Here is an 8,268-nt window from a genome sequence, read left to right as displayed (position 1 = left end):
CTTGAATATCAACATCACCAAATCTTCCCACTCTTCGGATGACATAAGGACCCATCCATTTACTCTTGAATTTACCCGCAAACATCTTTAATCGTGAATTGTACAACCACACTTTTTGACCCACTTCGAAGTTCTTCTTTCTTAGCTTTGCATCATGAACATTCTTAAGTTTGTCTTTATATGCGGATGCACATTCGTATGCTTCATCTCGAATCTCCTCAATTTCACTCAATTAAAGCTTTCTAACTTGACCCGCTTCGTCATAATCCGCATTCATCGTTTTGATTGCCCAATGAGCTCGATGTGCTAACTCCATTGGTAGATGACATCCTTTCCAATACACCATCCAGTAAGGAGTGGTACCAATTGGAGGTTTGTAGGCCGTCTGATATGCCCACAATGCATCGTCAAGTTTACTTAACCAATCCTTTCTATCCGTTCAAACCGTCTTCATGAGAATTTCTTTAATTTGATGGTTGGACACTTCAACTTGTCCACTTGTTTGCGGATGGTACGGTGTAGCAACTCGGTGGTTCACGTTGTATCTTTTCAATAATTTCCCAAAATTAAAATTTTAAAAGTGTGAACCACCATCACTAATTATCACCCTTGGTACACCAAAACGAGCGAAAATGTTTGATTGCACGAACTTGCACACAACGGAATGGTCAATGGTTCTTGTAGGGATAGCTTCAATCCATTTCGAGACATAATCCACCGCAACCAATATATACAAAAACCCGTTTGAATTTGGAAAAGGACCCATGAAGTCTATTCCCCAAACATCAAACACCTCCACCACCAAGATTGGTTGTAAAGGCATTTCATCCCGCTTCGAAATGCTTCCCAGTTTTTGACAATTAACACAATTTCGAGCAAACTCACAAGCATCCTTAAAGATTGTAGGCCAATAAAACCCACATGACAACACCCGATATCCCGTTTTGTTCCCACTAAAATGCCCTCCACATGTTGATGAATGAGCATGGGTCAAAATCTGTAACACTTCGGTTTCGGGAACACATCTTCTTATCACTTAATCGGGTCCAATCTTAAAAAGATCCGGTTCATCCCAAATGTATTGTTTAACTTGGCTTAAAAATTGTTATCTTCGCTTCTTGGTCCAATGACTTGGAATTGCACCCTTGGCCAAATAATTCGCATAATGAGCATACCAAGGTGCAACAAAGTAGATACGGCCAACAAATGCTCATCGGGAAACCGTTCATTAATTTCACTCGGGTCGTCAACACCTTCTAATGGGATTCGGGACAAGTGATCCGCAACAACATTTTCACAACCCTTCTTATCCCGAATTTTGAAGTCGAACTCTTGCAACAAAAGCACCCAACGAATCAACTGGGGCTTCGCATCCTTCTTTTCCATTAAATATCGGACCGCACTATGATCCGAATACACAATCACCTTGCTTCCCCAAATGTAAGATCTAAACTTGCCCAAGGCATACACCACCGCTGATAATTCTTTTTCGGTTGTGGTGTAATTCAGTTGCGCCTCGGACAAAGTTTTACTTGCATAATAAATCACCACCGGCTTCTTATCAACTCTTTGACCCAAAACCGCTCCAATGGTCGTGTCGCTAGCATCACACATAATTTCAAACGGCTTCGACCAATCCGGTGGTTGCAAGATAGGAGCTTTCACCAACTGCTCCTTCAAAAAATTAAACGCTTACAAACATTCGTCAGTAAAATCAAAAGGGACATCTTTATACAACAAATTATATAAAGGTTTTGTAATTACACTAAGACCTTTAATAAACCTTCTATAGAACCCCGCATGTCCCAAAAATGATCTCACCCCCCTTAACATTCTTTGGTGGAGGTAGAGATGAAATTACCCGTATCTTTGCTTTATCTACCTCCATCCCCTGGTCTGATATCACATGACCCAACACAATACCCTCTTAATCCATAAAGTGACTTTTTTCCCAATTTAGCACCAAGTTTGTCTCAACACACCTTTTTAAAACTTTTTCCAATTCATCAAGACAAGACTCAAAACTTGGGCCAAAGATGGAAAAATCATCCATAAAGACTTCAAGAGACTCCCCGGCCATGTCCGAAAATATACTCATCATACATCATTGGAAAGTGGCCGGGGTATTACATAGTCCAAACGGCATTCGCCCAAAAGCAAATGTACCATATGGACATGTAAACGTGGTTTTGTGTTGGTCGTCCGGGTGAATAGCAATTTGGTTATATCCCGAATACCCATCCAAAAACAATAATATTTTTGACCTGAAAGTTTTTCAATTATTTGATCAATGAAGGGTAACAGGAAATGGTCCTTAGAGGTAGCGGCGTTTAATTTTCTAAAGTCAATGCAAACTCGCCACCCGGTGACCGGTCGGGTGGCAATTTGCTCGCCTTGTTCATCTTTTATTACCTGGATGCCGGCCTTTTTAGGCACTACCTGAGTCGGACTTACCCATGCACTGTCCAAAATGGGATAGATAATCCCCGCATCCAACCACTTTATAACTTCTTTCTTTACCACCTCTCTCAAGTTCGGGTTCAACCTTCTTTGCGTTTCACGGGTTGGCTTTGCATCTTCGCCTGTAATAATTTTGTGCATGACAATGGATGGACTAATACCTTTCAAGTCAGCTATCGTCCATCCAATTGCCGCCTTATGAGCCTTTGACACCAGCAACAAATCCTCCTCTTGAGCTACCTCCAAGTTAGAAGCAATGATCACCGGTAAGGTGTCATTCTCCCCCAAAAACGCATATTTCAAGTGTTTTGGTAGCTCCTTCAACTCCACATTTGGTGGACTTTCTAGAGAAGGCTTTGTACCCGAATCGATTCCCACCGGTAAATTTTCCATTTGGTGGGTCCATGGCGGTCTTCCTTCCTTCGCCGCTAGAGCCTCTTGCTCCCTCTCTTCCATTTCCAATGCACATGCATGAACCTGCAAAGAAACATCACAAATACACGATTCCAAGATCTCCTCTTCATATTCATGCGGGTCATATCCATCGATGAAATCTGCTAGAAAACACTCATCACCACCAAAAGCATTAGCACCGTTAATAAAAACATTTAACCTCATTTTTCTATTACCGAATGTCATGTCAATCGTACCATATCGACAATCAATTACGGCATGAGCGGTGTTTAAAAACGGCCAACCCAAAATAACATTTTGTTGTTGAATTGGGTCCGCGGAAGAGTAATCTAACACAAGAAAATCAACGGGATAATAAAATTCATCAACTTTTACTATAACATCCCGTACTATACCCCGAGGAAGTTTATGAGACAAATCGGCTAATACCACCGTTGTCTCAACCCATTTCAATGGACCAAAGTCATATTGGTCGTATAACCCCCCCCCCCCGGTAGAATACTTACTCCGGCCCCAAGATCTAGTAACGCCCTTGCAGTTTGAAAATTCCCAACTTGAATATTAATAAGGGGCGTTCCCGAATCTTGTAGCTTAGGAGGAAGATCTCCTTTCAAAACCACACTTACCTGCTCAGTCAAATCAACCAATTTAGGCACTTTCTGTTCCTTCTTTTGAGTACACAATTCTTTTAAAAATTTGGCATAAGCGGGTACTTGTTTGATTGCTTCAAGTAAAGGAAGATTAATTTTAACTTATTTAAAAACCTCCCACATCTCTTCCTTTTGAGGACCCCGTTTTGAAATAATATTCTTTTTACCCGGATCTAACAAAGCCGAGGGAAATGGTACTAGACTAGATCCCCCTTCCTCATTTTTATTTTTTATTTCTTCATTATTAATGGGTTTTTCAAAATTGGGTTTTTTAGAAGAAATATTAGGTGTTTCATTTTCTTCCTCACTTTCTTGACCTGTTATATCTTCAACCACCCCATCAACCAAATCTGGTGAAGGATTGGTTTTATACTATTTCCCACTTCTCAAAACACTTACATGATTAATATTAATATTATTACCTCGAGAAGAGTTATGAGACGGGTTTACCTTAGTGTCGCTTGGTAATTGATCTTTACCTGTTTTCAAGTCCGCCACTTCGGTTGCGAGTTGACCCATTTGGGTGGTCTAAGTTTAAATCGCTTTATTACGGGCCTTGTCCTTTTGCATGCGAGCATCATCCATTTGGTATCTCTTTTGCATCTTCGCTTGCATTGTCTTCAACATCTCCATCATCTCATTTCCACCCGAAGACCCCCCTTGCTCTTGACCCGTTTGATATTGCCTTTGAAATCCTTTATTGTTCCCACCTCGATATCCACCTTGATTATTCAACGGTTGGCGCGGAACAAAGTTACCTTGATTTCCTTGAAAATTCAGGTTGGCTTGGTTCGAGGGGTTCCCATATCTAAAGTTTGGGTGGTTTCTCAAACCGGGGTGGTAAGTATTGAAATTCATGTTATAATTTCTACCACCCCCTCCTTGACCTTACAATGCATTCACCTCCTCATATTGCCCTTCCACTCCTTGGCAATTTTCAGCCGCATGTCCTAACTCATTACAAAGCGCACAAACAACATAAATTTGATTAGAAGTTTGAACATTACCATCGTCTACCACGTGCACTTGAGTTCGGGTAATGGTCGGTCGTGCTCTCCTTGATGCTTGAGCTTTCCTTTTTGATGTGACCGCCATTTGTTCCAAGAATTCCCAATCGTCATGCTCGTAATTTGTGCCAAAAGTGCCATTTGTGATAGACATTAAGTCATGAGCATCTTCGGAACATAACCCCTCATGAAAAGCATTCATCAACTCCCATAGCTCTATCCCATGATGAGGGCAATTCTTTATCATCATGTTAAGCCTCTCAAATGCTTCATGAAACATTTCACCCGTTTGTTGTTGAAAACTTCTCAAACTTTTTCTAGCATCATTTGTCCTTTGAGCGGTGAAGAATTCATCCAAGAAGATTTGTTGCATTTCTGCCCATGTATAGATAGATGCTGAAGGTAATGTATAAAAGAACTTTTTAGCCTTGTCTTCTAGGGAAAATTGGAATAACACTAATTTGAAATCATCGGCTGAAAACCCTTGACCCCCAGTAGTGTTACAAATTGAGTCATAAGCCTCCAAATGAAAATAAGGCTCCTCCGTTGCTAGACCCTTATACTTCGGCAAACTTTGTAACGAATTCGTTCGCACTTCGAACGTCCTCCCTTGATCATTGTGAGGAATAACTACTGGTGAAGGATTATGGGTGATCACCGGTCTAAAATGTGCTTCTATGCCTCTTACATGTACTCGAATATGTTTTCTTGGTACCCCCAACCGGACCCTTGGACGTATAGGACCCATTGGTCTTTGCATAGGCCCTTGAGGTGCAAATGGTGGCTGAAATTGATGTTGTTGCATTGGTGGTTGTTGAATTAGCCTTTGGAATTGAGGTTGTGTATTTTGTGGACGAACTTGTTGCGAAGGCGTAGGACGTTGCAATTGTGACGCTTGTGGCCGAATATGTTGTACCCCAACCAGTAGCCTACCCATGTCTTGAATTTATTGCAATGGTTGACTTTATTGACCAGCTCCTCCTTGAGATCCCAAATTACCTCCATCACCCCCGTAGTAAAATCTGTGTTCTTTGTATCCCCCGAACTCTTCTTCATACCCCTCATCGTATCCATCTCCTCCTATACCCGAAGATTGCACAAATGGAAACGATGAATATTGAAAACCCGGTTGGTTTGGTGGTCGATATGTAGAAGTAGCATGAATGACAGTTGAGCTTTGTGGTAGTGGATATGTAGAAGATGATTGACCCGGAACTGGAAAGAAATGTAAAATGGTGGAATTACTGAGGCAGGGCTAAAGGTAAGGGTAGGTTCAACTTGGGTAGTAGTAGGTGGTGTAGTGTTGGTTGGTGTAACATCATGTGGTGGACTAAGATCGATAGTGGAATTAGGCATGGTGGTATTTGGTGAAGGTTGTGTTGATGTAGGAATGAAAGTTGAAGATGGTTGACCTGTAGTGGGTGGTGGTGGTGGATCCATGTATCTAATTGGTGTAACTGGTGTAGTAGGTGTAGTTGGTGAACCGCTGATTTTGTTTTCTCTTAACAAAATTCTGTTTCTTCTCAAAGTTCGTTCAACTTCTGGATCAAATGCTAATGGTGATAGCTTGTGAGAGCTCCTAGTACGCATGCACCTGTAAATACCTGCACACTAACACACCCAGCGTAAACCAGAAAAATAACAAACTTAAAAAGATCAAAAATAACACACGTTGCGCACTACTCCCCGGCAACGGCGCCAAAATTTGACGTGATGTCATGGTCACAATCATATTTAATCCGATTACTACTAACTAGATAGCGGTAAGTGGGTATTGGACACAGGGAATTTGTGGAATATGTGCTATTTAAAGTGTTTCTCTAAGTTAACTAAAACTAAACTAATTGCAAGAAAAGTAACTTTTAATGATTTGGATTGATTGATTGATTTTTAAAAACTAAGATTACTATTCTAATTGCAAAATGAAAGTTTGGTTTGTAAACAATTTAGAGACAAATGGCCATCTTTAGTTTCCAGTTTGCTTCGACGTTTATGCTATCATTCCACTAGAAAGAACTACATAGACATAGTTCTTGTGTGATTACTTGTTGTGATAAAAGGGAACTAAGTACTCAGATTCCTAGAACGTGAGGTTGTTACCCAATGACCAATTAACCCTTACCACATCCTTATTCTACCCATGAAATCTCGATTGCCAACGGCACTAAGAACGTATGGTTTCAAACTAGATTAACATAAGAATCAATAATTTACAAACAATCAATCACACACCATAACAAACAAATCATAAAGACAAAGTTTGTTATTCTAGAAATAAGGAATTCAAGCACAAAGTCTTACATAACCTTCAACCAAAGACGATCATAACAAGTTTAGCCCCTCATGGCCCGAACAAACATCATCAACAATGTCTTAATGTTCAAAAGCAAATTCAACATAAAACCAATGATTACAGAGTGTCTTCAAGCTCCAAAGTTGCACCAAAATTCGTCTCCAAAGTGTTCATAACCGAATGGAAAATGATAAGACCCCTTAAAACACAATCAAGTTGGCATTTAATGAATGAGTTACAAAATGGCTCCAGACGGCGCCGTAAGCTACGCCGCCTGCCGTAGCTTGCGGCGGGCAATAGGTCAACGATGGTCAATATGGCGTCGTAGCCTACGGCTGGCGCCGTAGGTTACGGTGCCCAGGGATTCTCTTACTGCACCAATTAACTAGACTACGGTGGACAATTTGTGCAAGATTGAGGCCATAACCTACGGCCCTAGCCGTAGGCTACGGCGCCTGCTGGACTTGTTTCCTTTGTTTTTCTTTTGACATTCCTCATGCTCCAATCTTGTTTCCACCATTTGCAACTCCCATCCAAGCATCATAAAAACTATTTCTTATGCCCTTTATTACCTGTAAGACCAAATAACTTATAGTTACCATATTCAAACAATTAACCATAATAAGTGTGAAATATGTGTATATTTAGACCATTTAAGGGTTGTCCCACGGACCACCCGTCATGGCGCTTGTTGTTGAGGACAACGTCTTTGAGGACCGTTGACTTCTTGATTACACGGCCTTTGATTGCCCCTTTAATTACCACCTTGGTTACCTTCGCCCACGAATTGTGGAATCCAGTTACGATTAACAGTGTTGTTGTTGTTATTGTTGAAATTATAGTTACCTCGGTTCCGTTGGTTGTTTTGTGGTTGGCGATTATTGCCATAACCGTCATTTCGAGCGTAGTCGTACCCATACATGTCCACGTTCTCTACATAGTTTGCATTTTGGTGACTAACTTCTTCATCCTTGAAACCCCGACCATGATAGACATTTCCCTCGTTGTTTTCACCCCAAACTTCGTTTTTGAACCTCTCGTTATAATTCCCTCCATCGTCCTAGCATTCTGAATGAACACTCACATGTTCCAGTGATTAGTGATTGATAACTGGGAACGCTATACGGTTCGTCGTTGGGATTGTTATTTCTTAAATCATTGAGATTGAGAAATTGATCTTCGTTATTCGGAATGCCACGATTTTGGTTTAATGTTTCATTTGTTGAGATTGGGTGGTAACGGGTTTTGGCGATTTTGGTTTTGAGGTGGAGGTGTGGGTGTTCGTTGGTTATTGTTTTGGTTTTGAGTATGGGTTTGGAATGGTGGTGATGGTGGTCTTGAGTTGTTGCCACTCCCAATGTGATTGAGTGTGAGATTTTTACAATGAGACATACGATACCAACGTATAAAATGGGTCGGTGACTTAAACAAAAAGTCTCCAAGT

The 8,268-nt window shown here is 40.9% G+C and overlaps 1 non-coding gene across 1 annotated transcript; it reads left to right on the top strand.

Moving 5' to 3' along the window:
* The first annotated feature begins 4,749 nt into the window (after nucleotides 1-4,749).
* Nucleotides 4,750-4,855, top strand: LOC118483020. Its single transcript, XR_004869469.1, has one exon. It is a non-coding gene; the product is annotated as a small nucleolar RNA R71 (small nucleolar RNA).
* Nucleotides 4,856-8,268: the final 3,413 nt, after the last annotated feature.

Source organism: Helianthus annuus, chromosome 1 (genome assembly GCF_002127325.2).
Source record: "Helianthus annuus cultivar XRQ/B chromosome 1, HanXRQr2.0-SUNRISE, whole genome shotgun sequence".
Lineage (NCBI taxonomy): Eukaryota > Viridiplantae > Streptophyta > Magnoliopsida > Asterales > Asteraceae > Helianthus > Helianthus annuus.
The sequence above is the reverse complement of the archived record's forward strand: the minus strand, read 5'-3'. Positions and strand labels throughout refer to the sequence as shown.